Source organism: Mus caroli, chromosome 2 (assembly GCF_900094665.2).
Source record: "Mus caroli chromosome 2, CAROLI_EIJ_v1.1, whole genome shotgun sequence".
NCBI classification, from domain to species: Eukaryota; Metazoa; Chordata; class Mammalia; order Rodentia; family Muridae; genus Mus; species Mus caroli.
The window spans coordinates 60,472,502-60,490,423 of record NC_034571.1 but is presented as its reverse complement, the minus strand read 5'-3'; the positions used below and the strand labels follow the sequence as shown (position 1 = coordinate 60,490,423).

At 40.7% G+C, this 17,922-nt stretch overlaps 1 protein-coding gene across 1 annotated transcript in view; it reads right to left on the bottom strand.

The window, feature by feature from the left end:
* Positions 1-13,119, bottom strand: part of Csrnp3 (cysteine and serine rich nuclear protein 3) — a 183,713-nt gene extending 170,594 nt beyond the window's left edge. The window contains exon 1 of the mRNA XM_021155449.2: positions 13,002-13,119. The gene's annotated coding sequence lies outside the window, so the exon portion shown is untranslated. The remainder of the gene's footprint in view (positions 1-13,001) is intronic.
* Between the last annotated feature and the right edge of the window lie 4,803 nt (positions 13,120-17,922).

Here is a 17,922-nt window from a genome sequence, read left to right as displayed (position 1 = left end):
CAACATAGCAACTCAAGACATAGCTTCTGGTAGTATGGAGGAAGTCTGACTTCAGGGACTTATCTTTATCTTTGAAGGTCTAGCCCTTGATTCTTGTCATCATTGACAAGAATTGTTGTCCTTTGGTGTTGGTGACCACCATGTCTTGGGACAGTTTTTGCTCTGTGTCTGTATTCTCTGGTTCCCCAACCCCCCAGCTAGCACATGTCTATGACCTTCAAAAGACTCTCTCACCTCATCATTCCCAAAAGTTGAGAAAGAAGGCTTCCAATGACTCAATATACCTCAGTTTCTGGTATCAGCTAGAGAAAGCCTGGAATGTATAGTTGGATAGTTGAGTGGGAAAGGGGAGGGATGGAGAGAGAAGGGGAGAAAGGACAAGAAAAACTAAAGAAGGGAGAAAGAGAAGATTTTTCACCCTCCTCTATTTTCACCAACCTGGTCCCTTCTTTTGCACTCTGGCTACATCACTGGAAACACCATGTTATAATTACTTTCATGGCAATGGAAGGAAAACCCTACAGGAGGAACGAGGCTGTGCAGAGATTAGGATACTATCCCCACTCAGCTGACTGCAGTAATAGGTGGGGAGGAGGCTATCCTCTGAGCAGTTACTATGAATGTTTCCAATGAGTGTTCTCTTATCTACAGCTAAGTGAAATCTTAGGCAGTATTTGAAATTGCCCCATGACACAGAATTTTTGAGACCTCATTCAGAAGGCACAGTTAACAAACTCAGAAATGTAGATGACTAGATTAATAAATATTAATAAATATTTCTTTCTTTCTTTCTTTTTTTTCTTCTTGCTCTGGCCCCACTCACTTTGGCCCAAAGATTTATTTTTTTATTATATGTAAGTACACTGTAGCTGTCTTCAGACCTACTAGAGGAAGGCATAAGATCTCATTACAGACGGTTGTGAGCCACCATGTAGTTGCTGGGATTTGAACTCAGGACCTACTGAAGAGCAGTGGGTGCTCTTAACCACTGAGCCATTTCTCCAGCCCTAGATTGATACTTCTTAACACTGCGTGTTGCCTTTACTGTGCAGCTGCTATAAATCAGATGTCTGTGTCCTATTTCAGGGTTCTATGACGAGGTCCTATCTTTTCTACATGTAAAATCTATGGGGCCTACTAAGCTTTTGAAATCTACCTACTCAGAATATTGTATTACTCCTAATAGAAAAATTGTTACAATTTGTACTATTATCAGAGGATCATGCTTGGAATGCTTTTGTTCTTCCATTGTTACAATGTTAAGAATGTTATCTTCCTAACTTAACCTAAGGCGATAGTATCAAGAGGTGTGGTTTTGATGGAATAATTATATCATGGAGGCTAATAAGCACTTTCCTTCTAAAAGTCTATTATCACTACCCAAGCTCCTCCCCTTCCCCACCCCCCAGCATTTTGCTGTGAGGTTATAGTGACCAAGGTCCAGAAAGAAAGTCTGTCAGGTACTGACTATGATAGGATCTTGATCCTGGGCTTCCTGTTGTTAGCAACCCAAGCAGTCCATGATACTTTGCTACAATAGTCTAAATGGAATAAGATACAGAATAGTCACAGTCGGAAGACAGGGACAAAAATGACAGTATAGTAATTGTATATGTGCCCAGAGACTTGGAAAGGAAAGCAGATTACTGGAGTTAAGAGTAGAAAAGTGTTAAGTCCTTAATTTATATGCTAGATTCATGATGATATAAATGAGAAATAACTGTTTTAGCTAACAACCCAAGAAAGATCCCTTATAGTATAAAATGGCAAACTCTAACTTGTCATTCTGGGGATAAGAACCATGAAGAATGGTGCTTATGAAGGCCTTCCTCTACAAGTTAATGTTTTCAAGTTAGTAAAGTCTATAGGGCTTAGATGCATGCCTCCACAGACCCCGAGATTTGGGTTATCAGACAACTGTTAAAGAGAAAACAGTCCTTGACTACAAATCTATTATGGGCCAAGACAGCTGATGAGCCATGCATAAGCCAAGTGCACTGACCAGTGTGCCTGCACCACCTTCCCACACTGTTTCCACATCCTCTTTTTCCTCTCACTGAAGGAGTGCTTACTACTATGTAGCGGGGGTATAGTCATGGGCTTGGGTTGCTTACTAATGGGTAGTTGGCAATAGCTAGCAGGGAGAAGACCTTACCCAAAGTGATTGTGGCAGAGTGCTTACGTCGCATGCACAAAACCCTGGGTGTCAATGCCACCACTACAAAATAATAACGGAAGACTTGATGTGCCAGGGTGGGTTGGTACCCAGTGAGGGGCCTCCCTCTTCTCAGAGGAGAAGAGAAGAAGTGTGGGGAGAAGGGGCTGTGTGAGGGGGGCACATGGGAGAGATGGGGAGCTTTGATCAGGATGTAAAGTGAATAAATAAACAGGAGAAGAAGAACAGAGATAAGTCAGTTGATCTAGAGTGATGAAGGATAAAAATGAAGGCAGACTGGCCAATTCTGGGGACATGAGTAAAGGCAGGTCAACCATGGATGAGAGATTCTGAAGACAGGGATATCTCTAAATGGAATAAAGAACAATTGGGGAGTTTAAAAAAGGTCTTGGTATTTGTTTAAATCATGGATTTAGTCATAAAAGAGCAAGAGGCAGAAGAAACTAGGCTGGTTTAAAGGCTGAGACAAGTGGCTTGCTCCAAAGGTGACAGAGCACCAGATGGCAGCTGGAAAGAACACTTTTTACCCGCATCTCTGGTAACATCCAGAACCCCCAATTAAAAGCACATCTGAGGAAAAGATTCCCTGGAGGGGAAGTGCTACAGTGCAGTGCATTGCAGTGGGCTGTCCCTCAGGCCAGTTGGTAAACAATCTTAAAGAGAAACTTTTTCTCAATACTTAGCTCCAAGACTCACTTTTGGTGGGGAAAAAGGCTCATTGCTTCAAACACGGTTTTCCCCTCACAGTTTTTGTGGGGGGTTAATTTTCTTGAGTTTCTCACCTATACCACAGGTCTAAAGAGTAGCTAGTTGATAGCATTAGGCTATACATCCCTGTGTTCTAAAGTCTGATCATTTCTACACGTTCCTGCCATTCAAGGGTATTATCTATTCTAAGATGCATCACAGAACTGAAAAAGAAAAGACACAAGGGACGTCTTGATAGCTCTGATCCTCCAACCACTTCTCTCCTGAGCACTTCCTCTTATGCAGTCATGCGTTCTCATTCTCATCTCCACCAATGGTTTTGCTTTTAACATTTGTTTGTTTGTTTGTTTAGGGGTGTGTGTGTGTGTGTGTGTGTGTGTAATGCACACTGGCCATAGCATATATATAAAGACAGGAGGGTTGGTTCTCTCTCTCCATCCACCATGTGGGTTCTGATATCAAACTCAGGTCATCGTGTTTGGTGGCCAGAGCCTTCTTTTCCTGCTGTGCTACGTAGCTTTCTTTCCTCCACCAGGTGGCACGTCATCAAGAAATCCCTCATTTAGACACAGCCCTTTCATTTCGGCTCACCCACTTCCAGAACCACAAGAAACTGACTCCTTTATAAATTTGATTTTTTTTTCCAAAACAAACTATTTACTGAGAGTGACACTGAGGCAGATTACACACACAAAGCAGGTTGATAAATTAGGGGTGAGGGAGCAAGTTGCACAGCTTGTCATTGGGGCTATGACACAAATGACCACTGCAAAGAGCTATCAGGTCAAAGACGGAAATCTTTGTTAAGAGCACCCTCTTTCTTGACGGTGGGCACAGCATTATGTGGGTCTCCCACTTTGCAGTGACCACATCCTGCAAAAAAGCCCACCTCCTGCTCTCAAAGGAGTCTCTTGCTTGTTTTGACAACAGTTAACTGGAAATTGTCAGAGTATGTTTGTATATTAAGTCACCAGAGTTTACCAAAGGTCTACCCCACACTCCAGGGAAGGCTGTGAATGGACTACCATACGATACACAGTCTTATAGGCTATAATCAAACCAATTGTGTCACAAAACACCTCGTTCCACAACTAGGTGTTTCATTTAACTCTTATTTAGTATTTTGGGCTACATAGTATTTCACTGACTAATTGTATTATAAATATTTAACGAAACTTCTAAAAGAGCATATGTTTTAAAGAAACATTTTCAGAGGGAACACATGTAAATCCCAGTAGCATCTTAACCATATCGTTATATTGTTGAGTACAACTTTAGGAGGAATTCCTAGAGGTGGTAGCATTGACATTTCCAAACATTTTGCCAGTTTGGCTGCCAGAGAGGCCCTGCCAATTTGTGTTTCTTTGATGGGGCTCTGGGATATGTTTTTACCATACCTTTGCCAACAAGGCAGCCTGCTCAGCTATTCAAATTAATACTTAGCGTTAACATACACATATTACCTATGTTGCAATTCCAATGTTTTCGGCAAGTGACCAACAAGATGTTAGAATAGTCTTGATGTTCTTTGTCTTAGTATCCACGCTTCTTTAAGGCCACGGTTATGAAATTATGAGAAGCCACTCTGGAGATCACACTCATAGGTCTATGGAGTGTGGCATAAAGGATTTGCACATGAACCAGTGACCTGAGGGGTGTGCACTGGACCTAGTCACAGAAGCCTTTCAAACTGGGCATAGAGCCGTGACTCTCAACTTTCAACTCTCAATGCTGTGAGCCTTTAACACAGTCCTTCGTGTTGTGGTGACCTCCCCCAAACATAAAATCACTTTCATGCCTATTTCATAACTGTAATTTTGCTGCTGTTTACAAATTGTAATATAAATATCGGTGTTTTCCAATGGTCTTAGGTAGCCCCTGTGGAAGGGTCGTTTGAACCCCCAAAGGGGTCCCCCAGTTGAGAACTACTAGCCTAAAGGCTTAAGGATGAGAGTGTTCTAAAGATGCTTTGTGTGGAACTACAAGAAGTACATGGCCTGAGGACACACAGCCTCTAGGAGCATAATCCAATGCCAGCCTAAGGAGCTGAAGTCTACCCTCAACACGAGGAGCCTGGAATGAGATGTGCTACCACGGCAAGCTGTCAGGAGCCCCACTGCACTGATGCTTTGATTCCAGCCTGTGGGATGCTGGGCAATGAACACAGCCTTGCTTTCTGACTCTCGGAGGTGCTTACAATGTTAAGCTTGTGATAATTTCTCTCAGAACTGAGAACTAACAGCCTGACGGATTCATTTAGCTATTGTTATTATTAATATCAAGGCCAAGGTCACAGAGGCAGATTATAGAGCCAGAATCGAAACTCAGATGTCTGTCTGCATGTTTGAAACCATGCATCATCATTTTTTCTTACTCTCTCAGTGGTACCTTGCTGCTTAAAGTTGGTTTCCTTTTCTCCCTCTCCACTCCCTTCTGCTTACATTTCCTTTTTCCTTCCCTTTCTTTTCCAGGACAGGGTCCTGATACACATTCTCATTCATTCTCCCTGTGTCTCTGTCTGTCTGTCTGTCTGTCTGTCTGTCTGTCTGTCTGTCTGTCTGTCTGTCTCTGTCTGCGTCTCTGTCTCTCTGCCTCTCTCTCTTTCTATTTCTTTCTGTCTCTATCCCTCTGTCTCTGTCTCTCTGTCTCTGTTTCTCTCTCTCTATCTCTCCTCTTCCTCCCCCTTCTCTCCTGCCCCCCCTTTCCTTTCTTCATTGTTTTTCTGTGATCCTTTCTACCTGGTTATGGGGGGGGGGGTTCTATGAAAAGGCTTCTGCTCCCCCCACCCCCCATTATCTGCTCGCCTTTATCTTGAGGTGTATTAAGATTCAGTAAATGACACACTGGTTTTCAGAAACCACCTATCCTTGGTTTCTTTGTCACTAACCCAGCTCTGTGACTTGTAAATTTTGCCTAAGGATTGTTCTTCAGAGCACAATACAATTGACAAAACAAACAACAACAACCAAAACAATGGTAGAGTAAAAGGGTTTCTGGTTCCTTGTTTTTCTGTTTGTTTGTTTGTTTGTTTGTTTGTTCAGCACTGGGAGTCAAACCCAGGGCCTGCTCCAAGCTAAGTAAGCACTCTTTCACTAAGCTATACCCACAGTCCCATAATTTTAGCTTTAATCACATGTTACCGGACATCTTTAGCATAACCAAGTGGGACTCATTGACCCCAATATATGTAAAAGAGATAGCTTAAATATACACTGCTATGTTTTATACATCAATATTAATACTTACATATTAATACAATGACTTAATTACATTAATTTGCAATTAATTTATTGGTTGAACATAAGATGTTCTCAATGAATGTATACATAAAATAGAAGTCACTCCTCAGTATTGTGAGGGATTGGTTCTAAGAAACCCTGTCTTAAAATTTACAAATGTTCAGGTCCGTGGAAATACTCAGGATTCCAGACAGCACACTAGTTCATGATGGATGGCTTCTGCATTCTGTGTTATGTCAAACGCCATAAAAACATGATGATCATAGTTGTTATACTATCTTGCTTAAGAAGCACATGCCATTTCCCCCTAATATTTTCAACCTATATGTGGTTGAATCTGTGACCAGCTAATATGGAGGGCTGACTGCTGCATTATAATGAAGCAAAGCAGAGAGGCATGAAATGGGGAATGTATGCAGATGAAATCCCTCATTAACACGGGAAAACTGAAGTGCAGCTTAGGCAATAAAAAAAAAAAAAAAACTCTCCAATGTGGGATTTTTCCTGAATTCATGCCATTTCTGATATGCATGTCGTCACATTCAGGGCATTCCTGAAGTAGTACATGAAAGAGAAGGACCGTTGGAGAATGTAGGCACTGAGTGGTTAGAGGAGCCGAGGTGGCTGGCTGGCTGGCTGAGACCATCCTTCACTTCATTTATTTAGTCTCAACACCATTTGCAACACACACTGCCTATCAGGCATTGTGTAAGGCAGTGATGTGGGGATGGAGGAAAACCCCTGCCACTGGCCATTACAGCTTAGATGGTTTTGAGAAACCTACAGAAGGCAGAGGACAGATATAATGACCACACTAAGAGAATAGTCCAGGCTGGGGCAAGACAAGAATGGGGTGTCTCTCTCCAGAGCCTCACTTGGATACTGTGTGATGATCTCCAAAGACAGAAAATGTTAAGAGTCGCTCAGCTTCTTGTTTGACACTGAGAACTACGTGGCTTTTGTGGACCGAGCATCACAGTAGGTAAACAATAAATTAGGAAATGTTGATGATGTAAAACAAGGATTACTGCGACTTAGGAGAAAGAAAATAGAACAAAAAGAAAGCTTTCAGAGAATTCTTTGTCCTGCTAAGTTTACTCCATCACAGCGAGAATTTCCTGGGACATGATGACTCTTAATGGCCAGTGGAGGGAAAGAAGGAAGAAAGGAAGAAGGGAGGGAGGGAGGGAGGGAGGGAGGGAGGGAGGGAGGGAGGGAGGGAAGCATTTGTAAAGGTATTCACTCCTCCTGCTGCTTAGGGAATTGTTTCATTTATTAAATATTCATGGTGGATCCATAGCATGACAGCAAGCAACTGTTTAGACACTTGCTAGAAAAGAAACTAAATATATTTCTAACCCTGTTGTCGAACTTAGAAATATGAAAGAAATAGCGACAGCAAGTCAAGCCCACAGCCCCACTGGGAGCCAGAGAGGTCTCAGTGCAGAATTCCAAGCAGCTCTAAAGTTTGGTTATGCCCATGAGATCTGACCAGTCGTATTTTTTTTTTTTTTTTACATTCTTCCAAAGCCCTCCTCAACTTCAATTCTCTTTTACACAGTCGTAATGGAACACGTCCTCTATTTAGTATAAACACATAGCTTTTGACTATCATAATTTTGTACAGGCAAAGGCTTAGTTTCCCTCCATGCCTCAAGAATAACTGTCTGTGCCACAACTGAAACTTCAGGGACACATCAGGAAGATAGCTCTATGAATAAGTCCCCTGCTCCTAGGAGCCTAAAACATACATTATAGGAAAAATATTAATATTTTTTAAGTTTTCTGCTAAATATTAACTAAAGATACAAAATTTTGCAGGAAAGCATTTGTTGTTTTCTTTTCAAGTTAATTTCATTTATAACTAATGTAAAAATGAATCAGGGAAAAAAAACCTACAGAAATGTGTTATGTACACCATGTTTCTTGACTATTTTGAACTATTATGTTAAAATGGAATGCTCTTAACATCAAGGCTGTGGAGAATATATGCCAGGGTTACTAGCTCCTTTTTTTTTTGCTCATGTGCACACAAGTATGCAGGCATGAAAGTGCATGTTCACCTGTGTGGCCACCCATTGTGAAGGTTATGCATATGTGTCCATGTACATGGTGTTGGAAGCCTCATGTTGATACCGAGACTCTTCCTTTATCACTCTTCCTTTTATTCTTTGAGGCAGTGTCTCTCAGTCAAACCTCGAAGTTGCACATAGGACTAGAGTCTCTCACCAGCTGGGCCTCCTGTTTTGGGCTTCCCAGACTGGAACTACACGAACTGAGCTAATGCTGTGTGATGGTTTGTATATCCTTGGACCAGGGAGTGGCACCATCTGGAGGTGTGGCCTTGTTGGAATAGGTGTGACCTAGTTGGAATGGGTGTGTCACTATAGGAGTGGGCATAAGATCCTCACCCTAGTTGCCTGCAAGTCGATCTTCCAGTAGCAGCCTTTGGATCAGGACATAGAACTCTCAGCTCTGCCTGCGCCATGCCTGCCTGGGTGCTGCCATGCTCCCACCTTGATGATAAAGGACTGAACCTCTGAACCTGTAAGCCAGCCCCAAGTAAATGGTTTTTATAAGACTTGTCTTGGTCATGGTATCTGTTAACAGCAGTAAAACCCTAACTAAGACATGCTGTGTCCACCAGATAGTAATATGGGTTCTGAAGCTCCAAACTCCAGTCCTCTTCCTTGTACAGGAAACACTTTAACCACCGAGCCATCGCCCCTACCCCATCTTATCTAAATTTTAAGTGATTATATTAATGTCCACAAATCTCCTCTCCTGTCCACGATATCTGTGCTGATATACATTGCTGATATCCATCAGGATAATCATTCCTGGAATAAAATGTTTGAAATCTTACACAGAATCTATGTCTTCACAATCTGTACATTCAACAACTCTTAAGTCTACTTTGACTATTTAGCCCATTGTTGAAATCTAAACAAGTGACTGAGAAATACAAGGTCCTATTCAATGACTGAGATTTGTGGATTCTCCAAGTGCTATCATTGGCTTGATAACAAACCCCACAGCCTGCTCCTTGATATGTGAAAGTATAACTAAAGAGCAGTAATTGTTTTATATTCAATCCCGTTTTCTTCCTACACAAAATAGCAGGTACTAATATAGAAGAAAGCAAGAATATCATCTAATAGATAACATTTTTGAGTTATGGCATCAGGTAGTAAATGTTAATGTGAGTTTTTATTTTCCTGGATCACTTTACATATGTAACATATGTGAGACTGGCAGAATCTGCCTCAAGCTTTCTTACCCTGATGTTATTACACTTTCTTGTAAATACCGGAGCTTCGTTTCCAGAAAGGGGGATTCATTTACCACACTAGCATATTTCCATTATAGACATAAAGTTATGGAGGAAGCTATTAAATATTCATTTTCCTTAGTGTATTTTATGAGGCTTGAGAGGCCTGTACAAAAGCATCTTCAAAGGTAGCAGGGCATTTTTAGAAAATAAAGATGCATAAAACTTTATAGATGTAAGTTATAAACTGGATTTCTATGTTATTTAACATTGCAAATACGTGTATTTGGTACATAATCTTCAGGAATTTGGAGTATACCATGACTGCACCTGATAATGAGGTCGTTTGCATGGGTCACATGACCAGCCCTTAGTCTTTCTGTCTTGTTAGTGTGCTTTTCAATGTCATCAACATTTATGCTGAAAATATTTACTCACATTATTTGAGAAAGACTAAATATGCCCCACTATCCTTGGGCCCCCAGAAAAGGAAAGCAGTAATGTGCTTACGGAATTGAACTGTACATAACGTACTGGTTAGACAGTAAGTATTTTAGCACGTGGTTTAAGCATGTAGTTCTGGATCTGCTCCACTGCTTACCCTAAGTCTAACCGGCTAAGATTACCCTTATGAAAATAAAGTATTCCATAGCAAAGTTCCTTAGGCAAGCAGTGGAGAGATAACAGAAGTGAGAGCCTCATTTGAATCACAACAATAAGCAAAGCTCAAGCCTTCTGAGGATCCCCTTCTTAACAAATGATAAGGAAGTGCTCAGGGTGACAGTGCTGCCTTCAAAGCACATAGAAGGAAAATATTTTAATTTGAGAATTTGCCTAGAGCCAAGTAGGATAAAAATTGTGATGGTTTTTTTTCCTTATAAAGAAAAGCCATATAAAACAAAGCTTTACTTTAGATAAAGAAAAAAACTTCAACTATATATGTGCACATATAAAAAATATATTAAATTTAGAATGAATCAGCTTAATATTAAAACAATTTCTTTAGCTTGCTAGAATGTATAGTCTTTTATTCATTAGCTTGATTACCAAGGTAAGTTAATGACTGAATTAGTCAAATGTGGTCTGGGCCTTCAGTTAAAATGGTCCTTATTCCATTGTATCCAAACCAAACTAACTGCTCACCACTCAAGGTCTAGGCATGCATTTCCAGCTTCTTTTATTTATTTTATTTTATTTTTTTAGTTTAATGAAACATTAAAAATATTTTTTTCATTTTTCAACAGACACAGTACCTGGCTAACTTCTGCAACCTGGGGAGAAAAATGAGATCCAAGACTTTGCAGAGGAAGACCAAACAAGCCTATATTTACATCTGAAACCCGGCTGCACCCGGAGAAAAATAAATGACCTTGTCATATCTTACTGAAGAGCTTTGGACGGGTCCCACTTGCCTGCATCATGTTTTCAATCTTTTGCCTCAAGTACAAAACAGACACAGACAGGCACACGTGTGCGTGTGCACACACGTGCACATACACACACACACACACCTTTCCTCTGCAGACTGCAGTAGGAGCTGCCACAGTTGTCTCCCTTTTTTCCATAAGCCTTGCAGACATCTGCCAGTGCCTGATAGGAAATGCTGATGGAGAGAGGATTTATCTACTCTCCATCCAAAATATGTGAGCCATTAAGGAAATTATAAGAAGCAACAACAATACGCTCTGCTTTTATTCAAAACCTTTCCCTTAGTGATTATTAAAAGGATGATATTTTTAGCTAAAGAAAGCAAAATGCATCTGCAGCAGCTGGTTTCCAAGGCAACGGAATAATTTAAAACCATGTGGAACTCTGCTCTCTAATTTTCATCAATCCCCCTTCATTCCTAGAGGTAGCTTTGTTCAGAATTTATAATTCCTTTTTTTTTTTTTAAGAAAACATCACTGCATTGATTTATTGTCCCTGCCACATTCCAGCAGCTGAATATTTATTTAGATTTGCATACCACCTTAGGCTCCGTGGGGGTGGGAATCTTGAATTAATTGCAATCATCGTTTTATTTGAAAAACCAAAAATTACTTTTAAAGAAAAACATCAACAGTGAAAAACACGGAGAAATTGTAGCATGATGTCATGATTTTTGAAAACCAGAAATGGTTCAAAACAAACCATAGGAGAGATCAACATAACATCTGATCTTAATATCTCTTTAAAGATATTAAGTATATTTAGGAAGTTCAAAGGAGATGTTCATCAACTTGAGTAATCTTTACCCACCATGCAGCAGTATTTCCTTACCATTTAATTTCTTAAGAATTTGTTATGTTTGTACCATCTTATTCAAAGGGTTGTACCACCCATCTTCCAAATCAAAGCAAAATTAAGACCAAATTTCCTTAGAAATTACAGTCATTCTTAGTAAGTTTTAATTCATTCAAAGGCAGCAAAATATTTACATCACTATTATGATTGTGTTTTACTCCAGTCAACAGGTATTAATTGGATGCCGATGTGTCCATGACTGTACTATTTTTTTAAGACCTCAAAGGCAATGAGTTCCTCCCAGACTTAAATGATCTTATAAAATATAATCTACAGAGGAGCTAGTGTTGTGGAATAAAATTATTTTTGCCATCTTTATTACCATAAATATAACATTTAGTCCGTGCTGCTTAAAAAAAAAAAAAAACTTTCCTGGTTTTCATAAAAGAAAATAAAACTTAATGCCAGGCATTATAAGCAGCTAGTAAAGTCAAAACTTTAGGCGTGCTAATACATGACTGCTGTGAGGCTTTTGCCAGCAGTGTGTAGTGGAATTTCTTAACATTGACGTATCTGATACATAAATGAAACGTGTAGGTCAGACCCTACTTTTCACAGCAAAGTCTCATCTTTCTCAATTAGGCTTCGGTGCTTTTAAAGGAAAACTGTCCCGTGCATGTTGACTGATAGATCTTTACTTCATCACCACATGCATGGAAGCTTCACATTTGCTGACAAATGCTGCAGCTACTCGGCACGAGATGCACAGAACGAAGAGGGCTTACATGCACATAGATCGTTCATTCAAAGTCTAGGCTAAAAGAAACTATACACTTAAAAAAAAATCATAAGCTCCTTGCTGGGTCCTAAATATAAAGACCCCCATACTGAATCCAGTATGTTCAGAGAAGGCTCCATTTTCTCAGGACCTGTGGAATCTATCAAGCTTTTCTCATGCCTCCTTTGGTTTCCATGAACACAGCCTGATGAAAACACACAAAGACACAGGATTTTATCCGTCCGTTGTGCGTTTGCTTAGATGGCTAATCAGGAAAAGACAAGTTCCTCGTGGTTTTGTGCCTTTTGTATTTAAATCGGAAAAGGGGTTTTGCAAACCCAGGAGCTGCTCATCTAGGCTTCCCGTAGTCGCTGAGGGACAGGTTTTTCGGGAAGCGAAAATTTAGGATTCCCACACTCCCTAAGATGCTTCTACTAGAACCGAGCATTTCCCTTTAAAAAAAAAAAAAAGAAGAAGAAGGAAGGAAGGAAGGAAGGAAGGAAGGAAGGAAGGAAGGAAGGAAGGAAGGAAGGAAGGAAGGAGAAAAGAAAGAAAAGAAAAGAAAAAAAGAAAAAGAAATTTCTTTTCGTCTTTTTTTTCTCTTACCTGTAAATATGGTCTCTGTACTTGGGCTCCAGCAGAACACACTGAGAAGAGCTCACTCCGCCCTTCATCCATCAGGCCGCAGCCAACCAATAACAAAAGCCAGATCCTGGCGTCTTCCAGCTCTTGCCGCCTGCCTGCTCTCAGTCCTTGCTCCCTCCCACCTCGAGCTTTTAGAGGACAAATCCCTGCAGCAGAGGGAGGAAGGCAGTGGAAAAAAAAAAAAAAGGAAAAATGGAGAGACAGAACAGAGAAGAAAAATATTTCAAACAACAGCCAGCTGGAGTCAAAAGTCTTGTTTTGGATGTAGGAAATCGGGGTTAATCTATGCCTTGCCCACCATAAATCAAAGCAAGCACCGAGGAAAGCCTAGGTAAATTGCCTGTTTCCCCTCACCCTACTGATTTTTTTCCTTTAGTAGAAAAAAAATATATACACGTCCTCATTGCACATTTTGAGTTATAGGCAGAGAAAGAGACTGACCATCAATATTGCCTTTTCAAAGGGATCCAAAGGAAATGAATCAAATGTGACATCTTTTACTGGTGACATGACAACCTCTGCTTGGCAGTGTTTCTATTCATAGTTCTGGGGCCAGATCAGCAGAATACACATTTTTCAAACAGAGTAGAAGAATATTCAAATAATTTAGAGTTGTGTGGTTTGTACAACTTCCGATTCCTTAGATAGAGGCATTAATTTGTGAATACTGGAGCTTGTTAAAGATTAAAGAGGCATCGGCCACTTGGTTGCAAAGCCCCAAAGTGGCTAATTGGACTCTAATTTTGCTCTAATAACCCTGGGCAAAATCATTTCACTTCTGAACTGAAAGGCATAGCATGAATCAAAGAACAATTGAGGAAAACATCAGATTAGATTTATTTAAGACAGCAAAGCAAATTCATATGCAGCTTCGGGAGGGGGGGGGGGAGGAATTGCTTTAAGAGAGGTCTCACTAAGCTGCTGTGGCTAGCCTGGAACTCACTAAGTGCACTACACTGGCCTCAAACATGAAAGAGACCTACCTGCCTCTGCCTCCTAAGTGCTGGGATTAAAGGCCAGTGATATCACGTAGCCAAGAAAGCTAATTAAATGAATGAACAACAACAGACCCTAATAAAACAAACCAGTATTCTTTGTATTTAAAAAACGCTACTAATTGAATCAGGGAGAGAATTCAGTGGGCAAAGGCTCTTGCTCCTAAACCTGGCAGCCTGAGTTTAATCCCTGGGCTCCATATGTTAGAAAGAGACAATGACTTCTTGAAAACTGAACTCAGATATCTACACCAGTGCTATGGCATGGGAACACACACACACAATTAATGTAAAATGTAAAACTCGCTGGTGATTGCAGTGATTTGATGAGATACTCCAAGAAAGCTTCCTTGAGAAGACATGAATTAATGGTTGTTTTCTTTTTATTTGGGGGTGGGGGGCTCTAGGAGGAATCTTCTAGAGTTGGATTTATATGTTGTGAGCTGCCTGAGGTGGTTGATGGGAACTGAACTCTAACCCTGTTACAGGAGCTACAATCTCTTGACCACTGAGCTACATTCCCACCCCTCAAGCTAATGGCTTTTCCCTCACCCAGTGTTCTTCATGTCCCTCACCCATGTCCACATATAGATATATCTATGGGTCTGGTTCTGCATTTTCATAGGTCAATGGCTTTATGGGAATTAAACCAAGACGAAGAAAAGGAGGCAAACAGGGAGATTTCTTTATGTATGGAGGTACCTGGTCCAAGAACACACCTTGGATAGTCTAGAGATAATGGTACAGAAGACAAAGAAAAGTGACTGGAGACTTAACACGGAACAGATTTTACAAATAATTGCTCTGGGGCTGGATATTCGGTCAGTGTACACATGTATGAATAGAATTCTTGTAAAGAAGCTGTCTGCAAAGGCTAACTGACTGATGAGAGCATCAGACATGCAGAATGGTTGGAATGTTGCAAGTTCAGAGCCAAGTTATCTCAGAGCATCTTTATCCCCTTCAATACCGTTTATTGCCCTTCTTCTTTACCCGGCATCTTCTGTAAACATCGGGTAAATCTTTTGGACCAGATTAGCAGACCTCTTATTTCGACCATCCAAAGGGCCAACACTGCTGATAGATAGCAGCTAAAACAATGGCTCTCAACCTGTGAACCCAGACCCCCACAGGGGTCACACATCAGATATCCTGCATACTAGATATTTACTTATAATTCATAACAGAGGCAAAATTGCAGTTATGAAGGAGCAATGAAATCACTTATTGTTGGGGGTCACCACAACATGAGGAACTACTCTAAGGTGTTGTAGCATTAAGAAAGCTGACAATCAGGGGCTGGAGAGATGGCTCAGTGGTTAAGAGCACCGACTACTCTTCTGAAGGTCCTGAGTTCAAATCCCAGCAACCACATGGTGGCTCACAAACATCTGTAATAAGATCTGACGCCCTCTTCTGATGCATCTGAAGATAGCTACAGTGTACTTACATATAATAATAAATAAATATTAAAAAAATAAAAAAAAGAAAGCTGAGAATCACTGATTTCCCCCCACTTTGCTGTAACTCGCCAACTTGGCTTTGTTCACTGATGTATTTGAAAAGTATATTATTTTATAGTCTTCTCTGTTCTGTTTCTATTTTTAAAAAAAAAAAGCATGTGAATTTGCTATGAATTAGAACATAGTATTTGGTTGAACCTGGATTTGTCTTCCTAGGTCATGGGTTCTCATATTTGGCTCTAAAATATACCATCTCGTGTATTCCTGTGAAGAGAGAGCTGTCACTTTCATTAATGGGTGTTGAACAGTGTCTATCAAGCCAAGCAAGCTTTAAGTATGGAAAAAAATGGACCAATTTTATTTTGGTTAGACGACTATTTAAAGTAGGTTTTATTTGTGAGTTTTTTTTTCCTTGAGATCATGTTTACTGAAACTTTGAGGAATATTTTTGAAGGTCCCAAATGATCCTGGAGAAATCAGGAGCCCCCCTCTCCCCCCTCTCCCCCCTCTTTGAGGTTCATAAGTCAATTTTTTTTTCAGAGTTTGAAAGAAAGAAAGAAAGAAAGAAAGAAAGAAAGAAAGAAAGAAAGAAAGAAAGAAAGAAAAAAAAAAAGAAACAAACAAAACCTAAGCTAGGAGATCTGTAAATCTCAGCAGCTGCTCAGAATGGAGATGGGGGTGGGAGTGGGGGATGGGGACACGGGGGGCGGGGGCGGGGGTGCCGGGGGAAGCCATACTGTTTGAGTTAAGCAAGCATAGAGGTCAGCGATGTGGCAAGCATAGAGCATGGTGAGGGAGGGTGAAGCCTAAGGTGTTAGGGAAACTCATGTTTAGCAAAAGCATTTTTAGAAGAGAAGAAAGAGTTATGGCTTTCCAGAAGACATGGGCTGACTTTCAAAGAAGCAGGACTGTGCCTCTGTGAGAGATAGCACTAGGGGACGGGAATTCACAGAAGGAAAATTGCAGTAGTTCATAAAAAGTGTAATTATTCCACCTATCTCTTTAGCTTGGCTTAAGTAGACTCCACCCTAGGGGCTAGGTGTATATGGGGCTGGGGTTTTTTGAACTGTCCAATTGGAATGCTTGTTCTCCACCCAGGCTCAGCCCAGAGATTCTGTTCTCTTGAGCACCAATAAATTTCCCTTAATCAGTACTGTTTACAATGAGGGGTGTTAAACTGCCCTTTATTTTTAAGCTTTACCTTCTCTATAGAGGAAAATGTTTTCACAAACACTGTGGTCTAGTTGCCAAGAAAAGCTAGAGAAATCTTTAGACTGGACAGCCTTTCCTAAAGCAGTGGCTGGGACTTCAGAATCAAAATCACCTGGGTGGGGTGGGGTGGGGTGGGGTGGGGGAGCTTTCAAACCAGGGAGCTCCTAGGACCTCACCCAGACTAAAAGAATCTGCATTTGAAGAAGTTGTGGCTCACCACTTTAAGCAAGTTCCCTTGACCATTCTAACTTGTGCTATCTTTATAAATGGGAAGTCACAGATAAGTGTTCCCCAGATGTAAACTCTCTTCAGGTGACTTCAAGGACTGAGGTGCATATTTTACATATCAAAGCAGACCTACTTTCCCAGCATCCCTCAGTTCCTACCTAGTATACCTTGCCAGCAACCCAGAACTTTCCAGCCCTGGGGCTGGGGCTGGGCTACCTTTACCCCAGAGGTTCTTATATAATCCACACATTTTATTTTCTCTCTCTCTCTCTCTCTCTCTCTCTCTCTCTCTCTCTCTCTTTCTCTCGCCCCCCCTTTGTTACCATGGTGACTCCCTTAGCATCAATCCTTGGGGCCAGTGAACTCACCCGAGAGTAGTTTCCCAATAAACCAACATTTAATATATTCTAATCTGACTTGAATTGTCTCATTTCATCAACAGAGAAATAACCTATCAGGTTCCTTTACAGTTGACGCATAGGGCCTGGGGTATAGATATCATTTGGAAATTGTCAGCATGTAAGAAATGATTACAGCACTGAAAGTAAATGAGGCTCCTGAAGGGTTAACATGTAAGCCTGTCAACTGGCCGTGAAAAATCAACATACTAAAAATAACTTGGCCTTTGGTTTCTTCTAAGAAGACATAAAAATGACCAACATTTGAAAAACTGTTCAGAATCAGTAATAATCAGGGAACTGACATTTAAATACTTATGAGATTTTCTTCACACCCAATAGGATGTTTTGGTCAACTTTCCATCCTGTGACAAAGTACCCGAGATAAATCAGTTTAAGGAGGTGAAGAACCGTGTGTACCAGTATTTCTAAATGAAGGCTGTACCTTATATTGGATCCCCTAAAAGTTTCTTTAATCAATAGAACTTCAGTGATTGTGGGGGTTGGAGTGTTGCAAGTACAAAGTCTGGCTGCATTTATTTCAGACTCTCTTTGGGTTCCTTGATAGCCATCCCTTGTCCAGCTT